The sequence below is a fragment of the Capsicum annuum genome, chromosome 1 (assembly GCF_002878395.1).
Source record: "Capsicum annuum cultivar UCD-10X-F1 chromosome 1, UCD10Xv1.1, whole genome shotgun sequence".
Taxonomy (NCBI): domain Eukaryota; kingdom Viridiplantae; phylum Streptophyta; class Magnoliopsida; order Solanales; family Solanaceae; genus Capsicum; species Capsicum annuum.
Window position 1 is genome coordinate 169778983 of NC_061111.1, and position 20046 is coordinate 169799028.

At 33.7% G+C, this 20046-nt stretch overlaps 1 non-coding gene across 1 annotated transcript; it reads left to right on the forward strand.

The window, feature by feature from the left end:
* The first annotated feature begins 609 nt into the window (after positions 1 to 609).
* On the forward strand, positions 610 to 716 carry LOC124891807. The gene has a single exon (XR_007049895.1). It is a non-coding gene; the product is annotated as a small nucleolar RNA R71 (small nucleolar RNA).
* Positions 717 to 20046: the final 19330 nt, after the last annotated feature.

A 20046-nucleotide genomic window follows, 5' to 3' on the forward strand; every position in this document is an offset into this window, starting at 1 on the left:
TGTTTCATCATCTCTTCTATATTACTAGCTTGAGCAGTAGCTTGATTATTCTGAACCGGCTGTTGATTTGGTTGCACTGGGCCCTTAAACTAATTAGTGTTTTGGGCCTAATTTCTACGCCATAAGAATTTAGGATGGTTCCTCCAGTTGGAATTATACATGTTACCAAAATTCTGCTGTCCTTGACAATTTGCATTCCCCACGTAGTTGATAGAATCTGGATTAGTCATGCAAGCATCTTCTACATCCTCACTACTTTTACAGACCTCACACCAAGAATTTGCTTGTTAGACTGCATTAACTGTAGTTACTATTTGTATAACCCCTAACTTTATGTTATTAAGATGAGTAATTATATAATTTTACATTGCTATAATCTGTGCTTGTAATGCAGTAAACTGGTCTACCTCTAATACTCATGTATGCTTCCTAGGAGCACTTCTTGAATCAGCATGCCAATCAGGATTCCCTTGTGAAATTCGATTTAGTAGTGAGTATAATTCTTCATAAGTCTTTTCAAGAGCCTGCCCACCTCCTGCTGAATCCAAGAGAATCTTTGTATTTGGCTCTAATCCCTCAATGAAAGTATGAACAAGAACATCATTGGACTGATGATGGTGAGGGTAATTTCTAAGCATACCCTTAAATCTCTCCCAAGATTGGCAGAGATTCTCTCATTCTTTCTATCTGAAACTCAAAATCTCACTTCTCAAACGTGCAGTCTTCCCTGATAAAAAGAATCAAATTAGGAACTTCTGAGCTAGATTTTCCCATGAAGTGATGGAGAGTGGTAGTTCAGCATGTAACCACCTTTTTGCCTCCCCCAATAGAGAAAAAGAAAAGAGGGTTAGTCTGACATAATCAGAATTCAACCCTTCTAGAATGTAAGTATCGCTTATTTCCAGAAAGGTCTGTATGTGCTACTGCAGACCTTCATATGAAAGGCCATGGAATTGCCCTGCTAAATTCAACAATTGCACCATATTATGCTTTAATTCAAATTGACCACCTGGTTCAGGCTTGCTAATACTATTCGTCACATGGTTTGTGAGTGGGATTTCTACCTCACGAATAGGTCTAGTAGCTGGTTAAGGAGGAACAGCTGGGATAACTGGGGGAGAGACATTTCTGGTATTTGTATCGATAGGGTTATTTGGATCTCTTATTTCAGCCATTTAGACCTGTTGATTTGGACATTGAGCTCTTCGCCTTTGTTGAAAGATCTTTTCTAGTTCTGCAAAAGGCTTTAGCAACTCTTTATCTCTCGCCAATTCGGTATTCAGCTAGACCTGCAAAAATTCAGCCGCTAAGATCAAGTTGTTAACACTTAAACTTATAATCAAGAAACCAAAAATTTAGAAATTTACTAATTATACGCATACAAGTGCATGTGATCGTACAAGTAATATAGTGACTTAGACAGTCAGATATCATTCCCACGAGGACTAAGCAACTAGAAATTTACCCAGTTTTTAGTTTTAGACAACAAAGTATTAAGTGTTGTAAATTATCAAGATGATTGGGTATTTAAAAATAAAAATGTAAAGTAATAAATAATAAATAAAAGTTTATGACTAGAGAGCAACGGTTGTAAACAGTAATGATAAGAATTATAGGGTTGAGGCATATTGAACAATCATACACATCTCTATTCTTATAGCAGTCTAATTGGTTATTGGGTTGTTGATTCGCAAGGTTTATGCTATGATCTTGGTCTCCCGACCTCAAATCTTCTATCTATTAAATATTGTAACTACCATTCCCGCAGAGATACAACAATTCTTCTAGATTCATAAAGTTGTCTTCTTGCAATTGAACCAAGCAAGGCTTCTAGGTATATTCCTATCCTAGATTCTAATTCAAATCCCTTATTTCATAAAAGGATAAGAACCTTGATCCTTAATTTCTTTGTTCTATCCTACGATTCTCCTCCCGGATGTACATAGAAATATAAATTTATTCTAATGGTGACCACTCATCAAAATAGTGAGCGCAAGAAATTAAGAACAACCCAGATGATAATCCAAAAAGAAACTACTATAAATAATGTCAAAGAGTACTCATGTTCTTGACCTCAACCCCTGAAAAAGAGTATTTAGCCACTCATGTTTGAATTAAACATCAAAAACAAGTAATTAATCATACCCAAAATTAATCTTGAAGTAAAAAAGTTCAAAAGAAATAATATGAACCCTAAAAGAGAGAATTTTCTATTTTTCCACCACTGTTATGCTTGCAAAAGTAGTTTGGAATTGTGCTAATGTGTTTCTTTTATATTTGGGAAAATTTCACCAAATCTGCACAACCAACGTGACACATCACTAATCGCTTTGCTCAATCCATCGCATCGTGTCAACTTCGCGTTGCACTAAAACTTCAGTTTAAAAATTTGACTAAGTCTAATTTCACAACACATGACATGACGCGTCGATATCGCGTCGTGTCACTGAATTGTCATCTAAAATTTTGACTAAGTCCCCAAACTCACACATCGACGTGATGCGTTGACTTTGCATCGATTTTCTGGAAGTACCTTCTGAAATTTTGGCTAAGGCACAGAATTTACGGGACAATGCAACGCGTCGAGTTAGCGTCGCATCACTGGAAATTCACTCCAAATATTCACTTAACTCTCGTAAATCCTATTTTTCAGCTGCTTTCTTTTATCCTTGCTCTTGTGCATCTACACATGTTCTTGGACTCAATAAAAATGGTCTTTCACATCAATCATGATTACTTCTACAGCATCGATAAATAATTGCTTCATAATATGTGTCCAATTTTTGTCAGAATCCTTTGGAAATTTACCCTGTATCACTAATCACATTGGTTAGCCACAAAACACAATTTATCTCACAATAAAATATAATTAACACAATTTTTGTTCTCAAAACTAGTCCAAATATGGGTAGATAGCGGTGTTTGGACATATAAATACGCTCAAGGTCATGTTGTGCCTATGTGAGGACTTGAATAGATACTATAGTCTTTATTGAACATTAATTTCCTCTATCATGATAGTAACACCTGAGAGAGGGGTTTTTGAAATGCTATGATCGATGTCTTACATGACTATAATTTAGTGGTGCTGGTGAGGGCTTATATCATGAGTTTATGACATATTGAGTTGATTTTGATATTATTTTACTTTCATTGAATTGATTATTGTCTTCTTATTAGTTGGTTATGAGCATTATATCTTGTTTCATACATTCATATTTATGAGATTCTGGTACCTTGAGAAACACTAGTTTTTGAAAGAAAATGAGACACCTCATAAAATCCTAGGTCTATGAATAATAGTCGATGAGGTTAATAAAGATATGAGAAAGTACAAAGGTTACGAACCCCCATAAATCATGTCTTAAAGCATTGAGGCTCAAAAGGTGTATGTAAAAAGCTATATAATGGCTAACATTCATCATCATCACATTATCATTGTTATTGTAGTGTAGTTAATTTCGTAAAAAACTATGTGTTATTGTAGTGTAGTTAATTTCTTTAGTTATATCCTATGTAGAGTTCCCTTTATTGTCTTTATATCTTAGAATTGTTAGACAAGAAGGTGTGAGCTACCTTTTGGGAACTTTTCTATTTGTAGGTGATATGCTCATTGTATCTTTTACTTGTTTTATTTTCTACTTTACTCATTTAGCCTATGATACTTGTTGAGTACAAGTGGATCGTACTCACTCCTACTATGATTTTTTGATATAGATCCTAATTGCAGTACGACTCACGGTAGTTTTATGCTATTAATGTTGATATTCGAGGTATTGGTGAGATCCAGAGGGGCAACTTTTGAATCTTTTCATATTCTTTGTTATCTTTGTTTACTGATATCCATGTACATGCATATGTATTTCAAATTCAGTTATGTATTAGATGCTCTTTACTCATATGATACTAGGTTTTGGTATTTGGTTGTACTTTAATTCATACTTTTAATTATAATAACTATGGCCTGACTTTATTCTAGAAGTCTTATATCATTTAATTTCTTCTTTCATCATATTTCTTTTTTGTTATGAGTTTTTGGCTTACCTACCAAGGCTAGATTGGGTAGGTTTCATCATGACTTAAACTTTTGGATCGTGGCAAATTGGCATCAGAGTGTCACCTATCTCATAAGTAAAAGAGTAGGATGTCTAGTAGTCTGGTGGATCGAGAAGCTATAAGATATCTTTCGGAAAAGCTTCCCTAATTTAATTATTTATCATGTAGGTTATTTGTACCCAATATTCTAAAACTTATAATGCTTTCTTTTCTACACAGACGATGAGCATTAGATCTAGAGATATAGAGGATGCTAAGCCAACACCAAACTTTAGATCCCCAATCTGGGGATGATGTAGGGGTAGTGATCGAGCTAGAGGTAGAGGCTGGGCATAGGCTACTTCTACTAGAGGACGTTCTAGGTGTCCTCTCTCAAGCCTGAGAGTTATGATCACAACAAGGTCTATTTGACGGAGGATGCAGGGACAACTCATATTACTCAAAGTTCAGTTGATAACCTAGTGTTATAGGATTTATTGATTCGCCCTTTTACTTATTTGGATAGCGTCCTACAGATAGGTTTACTAAGAGTATCGGGTATTTCTCAAACTCTAATAGGTATTCTACCATTAGAGCAGGCTTATATTTATGTTTTTGTTACTTCAGGGGTACAACCATCTTATGTGATACCCTCTTATGCGAATTCACTACTTACTAGGCTCACCATTCCTCCTTGCTTTGGGCCCTGTGATAACTTCTGATGATCATGAGTGATTTGAGATATTCATTAGCTTGGATCCTTCCAACATTAATGGTGTTTGTGGAGAGGATGCCTATGAATTTTTGCTTAGCTACCAGGAGAGTTTATATAACCTTGGATCTCTTGAATCCCATGAAGTTGCATATATAAACTAATTATCAGTTAACTAATACGGCCAGACAATGGTGAAGGTCTCTTGCTAGTTATAGGGCATTGGGTTTTCTTGTTATGACATAGATCCAATTTTCTAAGGTTTTTTTCGAGAGATTTATGCCTTGCAGTTTGAGGGATTAGATGAGAGATGAGTTTGATTACTTAAAGCAAGGCTCCATAACTATTATGGAGTATGAGGCACTTTTTCATTCATTATCCAGCTATGCTACTGCAAGTATCTCTATCGAGTTAGAAAGAATTAGGAAGTTTCTCAGGAGTTGGTAGGTTATTATCAGCTGGATACAACTCATATAGTTGTTTTAGAAGCTTATTTTTAGAGTATTTTAGGTTATTCTAAGTTGCTTGAGTTGATTTGTCAAAGTACTTAGGGTGGTGGCGGTGTTAAGAAGATCCGTTGACAGAGAGAGTTCATGGACGTACGTCATGAGGCAGAGGGTTCTTCGAGAGAAGTGCCCACAGTTATCATAGTATACCAGTTCAGGTAGTTTTATAGGATTTGGATAGTAGGTATGTGGTTCTTGTCGTTTCAGACAGCCAGAGGTTAGGACATACGAGCAAGGGCTTTAGTTTAGGTTCATCAAGACAGGAGGTTGTTTTGATTCTTTTGGGGCCCCGCAGCTTGAGTTAGGTAGTAGAGGGTGTTAGTATGAGAGGAGATTGGTCATATTACGAGGTACTATCATTGGTGTGTGTTTGGTCCTACCCAACAGAATTCTCAGCTTTATCTTTGCCCTACTCCTGTATATGCAGTCAGAAGTGGTTCATAGAGTGGTAGGGGTGATAGCAGAGGTGCTCGAGGTGGAGTTCAGGATATCGTGGTAATGGATGAGGGGTTGTTCAGTCTGGGAGTTGACGTGGTCAATGGTATGCTATACTCTGGGACTTTGGTGCCTAAAGGGACAGTTTTCAACACAATACACCAAAACGGAAACTTCCTAAAAACATATCCTAAAAGGGATGGCTCGCCCAAAAATTGGTGAACTGTTTGTGGCTTCCTTAACGTCTGTTTACTAAATAATAAAAAAATAGGAGGTTCACCCAATAATCGGCAATCCCCATTTCCACCTATTTTTTAATATAGTTTGCCAAACAAATGGTAAACCATGACGATGTTTTTATTTTTCATACATAATTTATTATTGGCATGCATAATTTATTATTTTAATAAATTTTCATAAATAGTTTACTACATATACATAAATTATTTTCATACATACATGCAATATTTAAAAAAATTTACCGAAATGGGGTTCGCCTAGAAACCGATGAACCCTATTTTCACATGTTTTTTAGTTATCTTACATTTTATGGAAAGTATTGAAAAAAAATTATCGAAATGGTGTTTGTCAGTTTCTTGTCTAACCCACCAAATATTTAATTTAATTATCTCGTAAATTATAAAAGACTTTGGGAATAAGATCAGACTCAAAAAATAGTTTACTTCAAGGCTGCAGGGAGTACTACGCTCTGCAAGTAGACATCACTATTATCTTGATGAACCCACTAATTTTTTATTTAACTCTCATAATAAAAAAAAATACATTGACCAAATATTGTATTATTATCTAGTTAAATTGACCAAATATTCTTTTTTAATATTGCACGGATGTATGCCAATAATAGAAGTAATATGTAGTAATTTATTTATGCAAAATTTATGGAAATAATAAATTTTTATGTATACCTATAATAAATATGTAATAATTTTTCTTTTTTTTTAACCAAGAACATTGTTAAACAAACACAATATTAGTAACATCACAAATCAACCCACTCGAAATAAGTTTTCATACTGCAATATAAAGTTAGTAACTGAAGAAAATATGTAGTCAAACTAAGTATGAAATAATCTTCATGGTTCGCCTTTTTTTTTTGGGTGAACTCCTAATATTTTTAATTATTTCGTAAACGGACGTTAAGGGGGGTCACAAATAGTTTGTCAATTTTTGGGTGAACTGTCCCTTTTGAAATATTGTGTTAGCAAACTGCCTCTTTTGGAATCATAATCATACTTGAGAGACTTGAGGGAAAGACCTCTGTGCAGTTATCATAGCTATAGTCCTAATTTTTAGTGTTATTTGATCTTGGGTCTATATTCTCCAACGTGTCTACATATTTTGCTACAGATTTTGATGCAGAATATGAGTTTTTTGTTGTGCTTATTCGTATTTCTATCCCAATAGGAGATTCTTTAGAGGTTGATCAGGTGTACCGATTTTGTGTAGCGACCTTTGTCGGGCGTGAAATTTGGATAGACTTGATCATCCTAGATATGATTGATTTTGATGTTAGCTTGGGTGTGGATTGGTTAACTCCCTATTATGCAATTTTAGAGTATTTTGCCTAGACTGTAATGTTAGCTACTCCGGGTGTGCTAAGGTTGTTATGGAAGAGTACTCCTAATTTGGGTCTAAAGAGGTTTGTATCTTTTCTAAGCGCTCATCGTACGATACATAAGGGGGGTCTTTCTTATTTGGCTTATATTTGCAATACTAGTGTTGCTTCACCACCTCCTTCGAATTCTATTTGAGTTGTTAAGGAGTTTGAGGACCTGTTTCCTACAGATTTGCCTGGAATATCTTGGGATCGTGATATTGATTTTTCTATTGATTTTGAGTTGGGCACTAAGCTTATTTTTGTTCCTCTTTATAGGATGGCCCCGATGAATTTGAAGGAATTAAAGGAGAAGTTGTAGGATTTGTTGAGTAAGGGTTTCATTAGACCTAGTGTGTCTCCTTGGGGCGCCCTGGTCTTGTTTTTAAAGAAGAAGGATGGATCTATGTGCATGTCTATTGACTATCGATAGCTGAACAAGGTGACCATTAAGAATAAGTGTCCTCTTCATAGCATTAATGATCTATTTGACTAGCTTCAAGGCACTTTGTATTTTCTATAATTAACTTGAGATCTATATATCACTAGTTGAGGATTAGAGCCTTGGATATTTCAAAGATGACTTTTCAAACTTGATATGGTCATTATGATATTTTGGTCATATATTTTGAGTTGACCAATGTCCTAACAATATTGATGGAGTTGATAAACCAAATTTTTTGGTCATACTTAAATTTCTACGCTATTGTATTTATAGATGACAACTTGATTTATTCTAAGAATGAGACTGGCCATATGAGACACTTGAGGATTGTGCTTCAGAGGTTTTGATATGAGATGTTATATTCTAAATTCTCTAAATGCGAGTTTTGGTTGGGTTCTATTTCTTTCTTGGGTCATGAAGTGAACAAGAATGGAATTATGGTTGGGTTCTATTTTATTCATAGATATTACTTGCATAGAGTCCATTGTGAGATTTTCTCTGATCATCATAGGCTCCAGTATTTCTTCACCCAAAGAGATCTGAATATGACATAACACTGATGACCTGAGTTGCTTAAGGACTATAATTTCAGTATTCTTTATCATTTGGGTAAGGCCAATATGGTTGTGGATGCCTTGAGCTGAAAGGCGACGAGTATGAGGAGGTTAGCTCATCTTTTGATCTAGGAGAGACCTTTAGCCTTTAGGTTCAATTTTTTGCTAACTAGTTATTTAGGCTTGATATGTCATCACTTGAGCATGTTTTGGCCATTGTTGAGGCTAGATCTTCCTTGATGGAGAAGATTCAAGCTCATCAATTTGATAATGATAGATTGAGGATAATTCATGATAGAGCATTGAGTGGGGAGGCCAAGGCATCATATCTTGATTTCGATGGTGTTTAAAGGGATAGTGGCCAAGTTTGTGTACCGAGGGTTAGTGGATGGGTTAAACTTATTTTGGAGAAGCCTCATTCTTCTAAATTTTTCATTCACCTAGGAGCGGCTAAGATTTATCATTTCCTAAAACAACATAATTAGTAGGGTGGTGTAAAAGAAGAATATTGTAGAGTTTAAGTCTAAGTACCTAAATTTTTAGCAGGTAAGGCACGAACAACAACAATCAGGTGGTACAATGTAGAGAATGCCTATTATCAAGTGAAAGAAGGAGTGGATCACCATGAATTTCATAGTTAGCCTACCCCCGACCTTGGGGAAGATTGATTCTATTTAGGTGATTATGGATAGATTGACTAATTCAACATATTTTGTACATGTGAGAGCTAATTATAATGTGTAGAAGTTGATCAAGAGCTACATTAGAGAGAATATTTGATTACATGGTGTCTCGGTGTGCATTTTATCTGACATAGGTACATAGTTTACCTTGGATTTTTTGAGTACCATGTAACATGAGTTGGGTACTAAACTTGATTTGAGCAGAACTTTTCATCCTTGGGTGAATAGACAGTCTAACATGACTATTCAGATTTTAGATCATATGTAGCAAGTATGTGTGACGAATTTTATTGGTCATTGAACCAATTTTTGTCCTTAGCAAAGTTTGGCTATAACAACAATTACCATTCCAGCATCCAGATAACGCCTTTTGAGGCTTTATATGGGCGGAGGTGTAGATCCCCAGTGGGATAGTTCAAATTTTTGAGGTGAGACCTTGGAGCATAGATTTGTTGAGAGATTCGATGGATTGTGTAAGACAAATTTAGTAGACCAGTGGCTCCCAGAGTAGGCAGAATAGTTATACCGACGATTTAGTTCATGGTTGTTTTCATGATTGGAGATCAAATTCTGTTGAAGGTTTCACCCATAAAGGGTGTGAAGAGGTTTTAAAAGAATGAAAAGCTTAGTCTGAGGTTCATAGGCCCTTTCGAGATCCTTGAGAAGTATGGTAATGTCATGACTCAATTTCTTGAGTCGTGATGGCACTTACTCTAACTCACCAGTAGGTTACCCAAATCATAGCCTAGAACAACAAATAATGGTCTAAACAATAGAAAATAAAAGAATAGAGAATACTAAGTAGATATATAAAAATAATCATATCAAAAAGTAGAGGAAATAGGGCTAAAATATCTAAAAGAGTATGCCCATGACCTAGTAAGGTTTGCATAACCACCACTAAATAAAAAATAGAGTCCTAAATAGTAAATTTACATATAGTCTCGGAGTATACAAAAGAATATCCAAAAATAGTAGAAGGAGCGAGGATTAGTTTCGGGCTTAAAAACTCACCCCTCTCCGAAGCTTTAGCAAGAGGGTAACATCAATGACAATGGCTCATACTCGAATATCCATCAGTAAAAGATGCAAAAGTGTATTATGAGTACCAAAATATTGGGCACTCAGTAAACATCATAGGCCTATCGAGCTCAATTACTGTAAGAGTATAATAAAATGTAAAAAATGTAAACTAAAGTCAGAAATAAGGGGAATAAATGAATATAATACTCCAAAATAGGCTATTATGATAAATATGTATAATAAGTGACCCAAAAGTAAAATCATTCTAACTAAAACCTAATTGTGCCCTCATAAGCTCAGAAGGCACAAACGAGAAAGAAATAATCAATCGAAACCCTATAAGCCTAACAGATACAAATAAGTTGTACTCTAATACAAAGATGGATTTATCTATTATAATAACATAAAGTGAACTGTGGGTAAGACATACCTATACTTCTCTATGAACATAAATGTCAGACTTGAACTAGGCTAGAGAATAGGATCATACAAAATGCCGCATATAAATCATAACTGTCGAACTTGAACCGAAAATAATAACTAAGCCAAAAGTAGTGACAATCCAAGGTTATAGCTTTTCTTAAATCCAATTAGTACTAAATTCCCAATTTATGCGACCAAACCTATAAACGGTGCGGGTTTTAGTCATTAAGTCTAAGAATAATGTTTTAAGGGTCGAGTACTATACTACTAAAAGTATCAAGCTAAGCGGAGCTCATTAAATTGATTAAGTCATCCTAAGTCACAAGATTTAGTCTAATGTTTCGAATGAAGGCCTCTAAGGTCTACAACAATATAATTTAGGAAATTGACCTAAGGGGACAACGATGTGCCCGCTACTAGTCCCAAAATTCCATCCAAGGCAAGCACCTACCCAAACCTAGACTAAAGTTAAACATTTCATCCCAAGGTACTAAATAAATCCAAATTGGTCCTAAGGCATTGAATGAGTCCAATGTGAAGAAAGACTAGGCTGAATTCTACCAAAAAGGCCCCTAATCGGATACTAAGTCATCAGTCGAGTTATAAACACCCACTCATAGCTAGTATAATACTACATTAATGCCATAATAAGCTCAGTCTAGAAGAGAAGTAAGCCTATCCTACTGGACGCCGGTGAAAGTTCACTAAGTCCTCTACTCCGCAGCATTTCCTTTCTAAGAAGACTCTAAACATTGTCATGCTATGAAAATAATAATCTACGTATTAAGATGAGAAAACCGATACCCATATTATGAATAAATGTTCCAGGTCAAAACTCAAACAAAAAATTCCCCATAGAGTCCACTTGCGGAATCACAAAATCAAAATTGCCAGTGCATCCTTCTAAGCTCAAGAATCATTTACCCTAAAAGATAGGTGAAATTTGAGCACAAACATCCCCAGAACAACCCGCAAAGCAATATAGGAATTTAGAATTAATCGAAGAATTAAATTAGAAATTAAAGTAGAAACTTTCAAGAATAATAACAAGAAAATAACCATAATGACGTTTCTAACTCACTCCCAACTAGCCTGTAATTAATCTCCCATGATTTCTGAGCTTCTTAGGGTTTTAATAGTGTTTGGACTTGGAAATGAGATGAAAAAGTAGGATCTTCAGCATTTAATATTGCATGGTTCCTTCTTCATGAAAGCGGGACCCTACCATCAATAAGAGACTTACCCAGACAGACCTTCACGAATGCGACTAGTCTACCATGATCGCAAAGATAATGCTTGGACTAATCGGCCAGTTGGGCCTTCGCAAGCAAGAAGGCTGGCTCACAAATATGGAGATCAAGAATCTATGACCTTCAAAAATATGGCCAAGGCCTCATGATCGTGAAAGTCATTCATGGCCTACACTAGATGCACCAACATCAACAACTTGGCCAAGTTGCCATGTTTTTTATTATCCCCTCGAGATTTGTTTAAAATCTTGTGAATTCAAATAAACTATGATACCTTACCAAATTCGGCATTCCAGACTCAGCACTATTGGAATTACCATATGAGGTCATTTCAATTAGAAGTAAACCAAACACTCAAAGGGTCATTTTAGACAAATTTCACTCAATAGCCCAAAACGAGTTAGAAGTTTTGGAACTCTAACCAATGGTACCTCTAGCCAAAAATTGACATGCTAGAGCTAACAGAACTAGAAGAATTGGCATCTGAGGTTGTTTACCTAAAGTTCAAGCTCGATGCTCTTTTCTTAACATTAAAATCTCCAAAATGGAGTATTAAGTGTTAGTCTCAGAAAGTCATAAATGGATTGGGGAAGTTATGGAAAAGCTCTAAATGCATAAAAAGCATGAAAACACAGGAAATAACCTGGAGGGTCATTATAATATTCACTGCTAAAAGGACTTTCAACCACAAAAGTAAAGGACCAAGAAGTACCTGAAGGCTTGAATAAGTGGGGATATTGGACCCATATATAACGCTCAATCTCCCAAGTAGCCTCCTCGACCTAATAGTTTCTCCACTAAACCTCAACCACTCAAATATTATTGGAACGCAGTCGTCTAACATTTTTTGCTAAAATAGCAACTGGCACATCCACAAAGGTCAACCTCTCATCCAATTGCATCAGATCCCAATGAAGTACATGAGACCCATTCAGAATATAGCACCGCAACATAGACACATGAAAAACTGGATGGATGGAAGAAAACTCTGACGGGTAAGGCCAACTCACAAACTACCTCCTCAATTGTTTGAAGTATATCAAATGGGCCACTATACCTGTAGCTGAGCTTTCCCCTCTTCCTGAACCCCATTATGCCCTTTATATGCAAAATGTGAAGGAAAACCTAACCACCAACTCCAAATTTCAAAGCATAAACCTGCGATAAATATAACTTTTTGCCTACTCTAAGTTGCCCGCAGCATATATATCCTGAATTTCCCAGACTCTGTCCAAAGACTTATGAAGAATATAGGTACTACGGGGTCTAAGATTGGAAGTCTTAAACCAACCAAGCAAAGATTGGAAACACCTACCATACAATACCTCAACTAGGTCCATCTGAATACTTTTATTATTGGCAAACTCAGCTAAGGATAAATGTTACTCCCACTAACCTCCTAAGTCCAAAACACACACGTAAAGCATATTCTCCAAAACCTAAATAATCTGCTCCAGGTCTAGGGGTGAAAAGTGATGCTAAGGTCAACCTGAGTACCCAACATCTCCAAAAATTTCCTCCAAAAGCTAAAAGTGGAATGAGATCCTCTATTTAAAATAATATAGACAGGCACCCAATGAAGGTAAACTACTTCTCGAATATAGATACGAGTTAATCTCTTAGCACTGAAGGTAGTTTGAATTGGGATGAAATAAGCATATTTGGTCAAGTGATCTATCATGACCAAAATGTTATCAGAACCATGAAAACAGAGAGGAAAACCACCGACAAAGTCCATAATAATCTGCTCCCACTTCCATTAAAGAAGGGGTAATCTTTGAATCAAGCCACCAGGTCTAAGATGCTCAACCTTAACTATTGATAACACAAACACCGAGATATAAAGTCCTCTACATGCTTCTTCATACTACTCCACTAGTACTGCTAACTCAAATCTCTATACATCTTAGTTTTCCAGGGTGAATAGAATATCCGGAGCTTTGAGCCTCCCCATAGTATCAACAGAATCAAGTACTCAACCCTCAGAACATAAATGCGACCATAAAATCTCAAAATACCCTCAGAACCTAAGGTATCCCTCCGGAATCACCTCTCACACCTGATCACAAATACCACAAAACCTACCATCCTTAAATCCCCAGCCCCAAATCTGCTCCATTAAGGTAAACCTAGCCTCAACACTAGCAAGAATCCTATTGAGATCTGAAATATCAATCTGAATTATCTGTTGGCTAAGAACTAAATATCCAAGGACAAAAGTCTCTCTCAAGTTGAAATAAAGGCCAAACTACCCATACTCATCGCTTTTTGACTTAAGTCATCCATAATATATTTGCCTTACGCGAATGGTCTAGTCCTTTAGCAACTCAATCCACCTGCACTGTCTTGAATTAAGCTATCTATGAGTCATAATGCATTGAAAACTATGATGTCCAGTGAATATCTCAAAGAAAAAAATGTACAAGTAATGCCACCAAATCTTTAATACAAAAACTACCACCGCCAACTCCTAGTCATAAGTGGGATAGTTACGCTAGTGCACCTTTAGTTAAAATAATAATTCGAACTTACTGCATTAAAATACACCCCAAACTAACACTAAAAAAATTATAATAAACACTAACCCCTTGTTCTTAACTGGAAGAGTCAAAATAGAAGTTGAAGTGAGCAAGTCCGTGAGTTTCAGAAAGATTGACTCATACTCATTGGTCCACTAAAATGGAACCTCCTTCCTAGTCAATCTAGTTATATGCGAGGTAATAGTAGAAAATATCTCAACAAATCATCTATAGTAGCCTTCCAAACCAATAAAATTGTGAACCTCAGTCAAAGATATAGGTCTGTTCCACTCTCGAATAGCCTCAATCTTTGTTGGATCCACCGTAATCCTATCTTTAGACACTAAGTGTCCAAGAAATGCCATAGACTTTACCTAGAACTCACACCTTGAGAATTTGACAAAAATCCTATGATCTATCAAAATGTGGAGCATAGCCTCAAAGGATGCTCATGTTCCTCCCTAACTCCTCGAATAGACAAGGATATCATCGATGTAAACGATCACAAAGGAGTCTAGATAAGGCTTGAAAATGTGATTTGTTAAGTCCATAAACGTTGTTGTGGCATTGATCATCCAAAAAGACATCACCAAGAACTCATAATGGCCATAATGAGTCCTAAAGGGTGTCTTAGGGATGACCTCTATTCGAATCCTCAACTGGTGGTAATCGAATCTCAAATCAATCTTAGAAAATACTGTCACACCCTAAAGTTGGTCAAATAAATTATCGATACGAGGAAGAGGATATTTATTCTTTACACTTTGTCCCCATATTTGTTTTGCATCTTAACAAGATGAGATTCTATTATATACATTAGGTCTAGTTCCACAAATCAGGATCTTCCTAGCCTTGGCATTGTGTTGAATAACTATCCTGTCAGCAACATCCCATTCTTTCCCATTATTGGGAACTTATTCCTTCCCATCAACAGAGTTCTTCATAGAAATAGTAGGGTCATCCAGCATGACATTCCACAGATCAAAACTTTCACTAATGAGATAGTCCATCATCCTATTTTTCCATCCACCATAGTATTTATCATTGAACAGTGGTGATCTTGTTCGAGAAAAACCTTCTTGAGCAGTTGAAGGAGTCATAGGATTCTTTTCAGCTGTTATCTGTTAATAAAATATCTGTCTTTGATACAATTGAAGAAAGCTAATGCCAACTGCTTTTTTTAAGGATCCGATTCTTAGCAGTTATCACTTGAGCAATAAACAAATTCACAGTCAATTTACGTGAAAAAAACTCATTTCTCAAAGAGTAACCATCATTAACTCAAATCCACTAACACCAAACAAGTTTTATGATTACAACTCAATAATCAAAGCTAACTAACTATAGTACCTAGACACAAACAGTTAGCTATAACTGCTTCTAGCACTAACTCTCCCAAGAAATCAAACTCACTTCTGGTTACAAGTCACACCAACTACTACGATAAAATAGTTGTATTTAAATAACTAGAATAAAACACAATTCACCAAGCTCTCTACCCCTTACAGTGATTTAGAAAACTCAACTATGATTTGAACGTTTTCCTTCAATAGATGTCTGCTTGCTTGTTCTCCTACTGTTTGAGAATAATTCATTCTCTGCATGTACAATAAGTGCTTCAAAACTATCTTGTTCTTCTCCTTTTATAGGTGCATCATGATGTCCTCTTTTAGTAGGGAAATCAACTCAAAAACCTTTCCTGTTGGTCAGGAACACAACCTTTCTTTGTCTTACAGGGACACAATTCACAATCTAAATTGCATAACTTTCATAAGTAGAATCATACCAAATATAAGATTTGTCTATCATCAAAATTTGTACGACAAGGAGTCTTCAGTTCATAAAATAGAAATATAGATTCTGATTTATATTTTTTTTCCACCAACTCTACTTTATATTTGGAAAAGGGGAAGGAAAGGAAAAAAACTAAAGGTTTCCACTCATTTTCCTTATTTATTTAATCTGGGCCTGAAACTTTATATTCCACATATGCACATTTAATACAGGGATAGTTTCAAATATGTACAATAAAGTCACTGATTTACAAAAACAATAGTCACGTTTTGATTTGCAAAAAAAAATACAGTCAAGAAGTTAAAATACTCGCTTATTAGCCACGGGTATGACCGTAGCTAAATGGTATAAAAAATCGTGGCTAAATGGTTATTTTTTCTTTTTTGGTAGCTAATAATTTTATTAATCACTAAGAAAAATTCATATCTAATTTCTTGAACGTTATATATATATATATAAAGTATCGATATTGTATAAATAGTTATGTAGTGTATATGCAATGTATTGATATTCAATAAATAGTTACTAGAGTATATATAATGAATCAATTTTGTTTAAATGGTATATAAACATGTATTGATATTGTATAAATGGTGTAAAAATATGTATATATGAAGTATAAATAGTTTTTCTATGTATCAATATTATATAAATATTTATTTAGGGTATATGTAATGTATCAATATTATATAAATATGTATATGTGACGTATAACTATATATCACACACATGACGTATTTGACATCTAGTGGAATGTAGTTTTTGACTTCTTTTAAGAAATGATGAACACATTACATGCAGAGACAATCCAAATAAATCAATATATATATATATACACATATATAAAGGAGGATTGTAGATATGTCTACGTGGCACCTCTCTTTGGCCAAGAATTCTATTTATCTTTTTTCTTCTTTTTTTGGAGTTTTTCTTTCATTTTTTTTAATTATTTTATTTTTAAAATCATTTTCATAACTCACATCTCTTTATGTTCATAATAAATTACACTCTTAATTAATATTAATAAAATTCATAACTCTAAAACTTTTTATATTCATAACCTCCAATTATTTAATTTTGCATTAAAAAATCTAATGACAATTGTTTCTTTAAATAGTGTGAAACAATGGCAATTGTTTCTTGAAAAAGTCTAATGACAATTATTTCTTACAAGGTATGTGCATTCTGAAAGTCACTCCTCTAAGTTTTATTTATTTTTTTAGAGTAGATTTCTTTTATGCTATGCATAGTCTATTAATAAACTTCGTACATTTTTATATCTTTTTTTAAAGAGTTATGTATTATTTTATTTGAACAATTTTCTTTTATGTTATGTTCTCATTAATTAATTTTTTGCTATCTTGTATTTCTCTTTATCTTAATCTCATTAAATTTTTTATTGTACATGAAAAGAAGATTACTATTATAACAGTTTTTTTGGTCCTCATCTCACTGTGGGTATGAGACATAGCAAATAGCAACAAAAAAAAGTCTCACCGGCCAAGATATAGTTCAAAGTGCAATATTTTTTATATTTTCGATTTATTAAATTTCATATCCAACTACTCTTAGCACTTTTAGTTAACAATTTAGTTGTCCTTTATTTTCGTTTCATGCAACACTTATTTTTTTTTTACAATTTTAAGGCTCGATTGACATACAAATGTAGTAGGATATTGAGATGACAAGAATCTAACTATTACTGTTTAAAATTCTTTTGAGAGAAATTATATTTATATGTGTGATAGTTCTTCTTTCCTCTTCAATTCACAATATAACATTTTCAAAAGTTTGTATTAATTTAGTTAACTATTTTTTTGATTTTTTTCGTTGGTGATGTCAACTTATTATGTGCGTGTCTAGACCAGAGTATTTATTTTCTAAAGTAAAAACAAAGGAAGGAGGCAAACGTATACGTGTGCTCTTAAGAAAGTATCTATGGATCCTTCCGCAATTATGTACATCAATTTTAGTAAATCTTTTGATAAAATATGAGAATGTAACATTAGTTTATAATTTTTAAATGACATTTTAATTCATAAGAAAGTTGTTTATTGATTCGTTAAATTGTAGTTTTTGATTTTTCACATTTTATAGTTTAAAGAGAAATGAAAAGGATAAAATAAGATAAAAAAAATATGAGATTTATATAATTAGATTTGTGTTATATATATAAATAATAAACAAGTTTAAAATTTACTAGTACTAGGTATGAAAATAAATTCAATTTTATGGAATCTGTTCTTTTTCTCTACTTTCTTTTAAGAAAAATGAAATTATTGTTTCACTTAAAGAATATATTATATAAAAATCAAACTTTTACAACAACAACAACAACAAACAACCCAGTGTATTCCCACCTAGTGGGGTCTGGGGGGGTAAGATATACGCAGTCCATACCTCTACCTCTAAAGAAGTAGAAAGGCTGTTTCCGATAAACCCCCGGCTCAAGGCATGAGATACCACACAAACATATAGTAAAGCACAGAAGCAGATTACATAACATAAATACGGCACCCATAAGTAATATAAAACAGAGGAAAGCACACAGATTCGTAATAAAACATGGAACACGGAACACGGAACACGGAATCATAACAGGAATAAAACCCCCACCAAACTTTTAGAAGACTGAAAATACATAATTGATGAAACTTCACATAAAAATATATTTATATACTTAAGAGTGTACATATTCAATTACATAAATTCTACTCTTAAATATTAGTAATGTTCATAACTCTTAAGCCTTTCATATTCATAACCCTCAATTAGTTAATGTTCAAGAAGACCATTTTTTTTTTAATTTTCAAACTCTAAATATTTTGTTAATTTTTTTTATCTTCCTTTATAATTAATGTAATTGATTTGTATTAAGTAAAATTTATATCTATATATAATTAAAAATAAATAAATTTCTACTCTTAATAATATCGTTAACTTCATGACTTTTAAATTTTCATATTCGTAACCTCCAATTATTTAATTATAAAATTTAAGATAACTTATGATGTTCCTCCATTTTCATCTATATAAAGTCATAATATTTTGTTTCATGAGACCCATACTCAAGAATATCCTTTTCGTTTTATATCTGAAATAGTGTTCTTTATATTATTATTTATAGTATTAAATTCAAGCTTATTAAGAAGACAATTGAAGGTTGATTGTTCGTCAAAGAGGCTATCGGACAAGAGCTTAAAAAAATTATACATTAATTTTGTATTTTTTTTCATGTATTTTCTTATGGTTAACGTAAAAAAAAATAGGTGTGTGTGTGTGTGTCAGTGTTCATGAGTATGTTCTCTATATGTAACTTCTATAATATGAACTTTCATGATTTTTTTATTATTGTAAATTTTATAGACTTTTGAAAGGTTGATCGTTTGTCAAAAAGGTTATCGAACAATAGCTTAAAAAATTATACACTAATTTTGTACTTCTTTTTTCGTCCATTTTCTTATGGTTAATGTAAAAGCAATAGGTATGTGCGCGTGTGAGTGTTAATGGCTATGTTCTCTATATGTAACTTCTATAATATGAACTTTCATGATTTTTTTATTATTGTGAATTTTATAGGCTTTTGAAGGTTGATCGTTTGTCAAAGAGGCTATTGAATAAGAGCTTAAAAAATTGTATACTAATTTTGTATTTCTTTTTTCATCTATTTTCTCATAATTAACGTGAAAAAAATAGGTGTAAGTGTTCATGTGTATGTTCTTTATATGTAACTTCTATAACATGAACTTTCATGATTTTTTAATGATGCGAATTGCAATATGCACGTTAAGGTAGTTGTAATATGGAGTTAATCAGTATATAATGTTGACGACTTAAAGAGATTTATGCTATTGAAATTATTTTTTATATATTATGAGAAAGAAATAATCTTACCATCTTAGTGCATTTATAAGCACACATAAGTACATTATTTCAAATAAAATCTCAACTTCATTCAATACGCAATAGAAATGAAATAAAATTACTATTAGAGAATACATTTTAATTTATTGATAAAGAATATGTTATCCATCATTTAATAAATGTTAAAT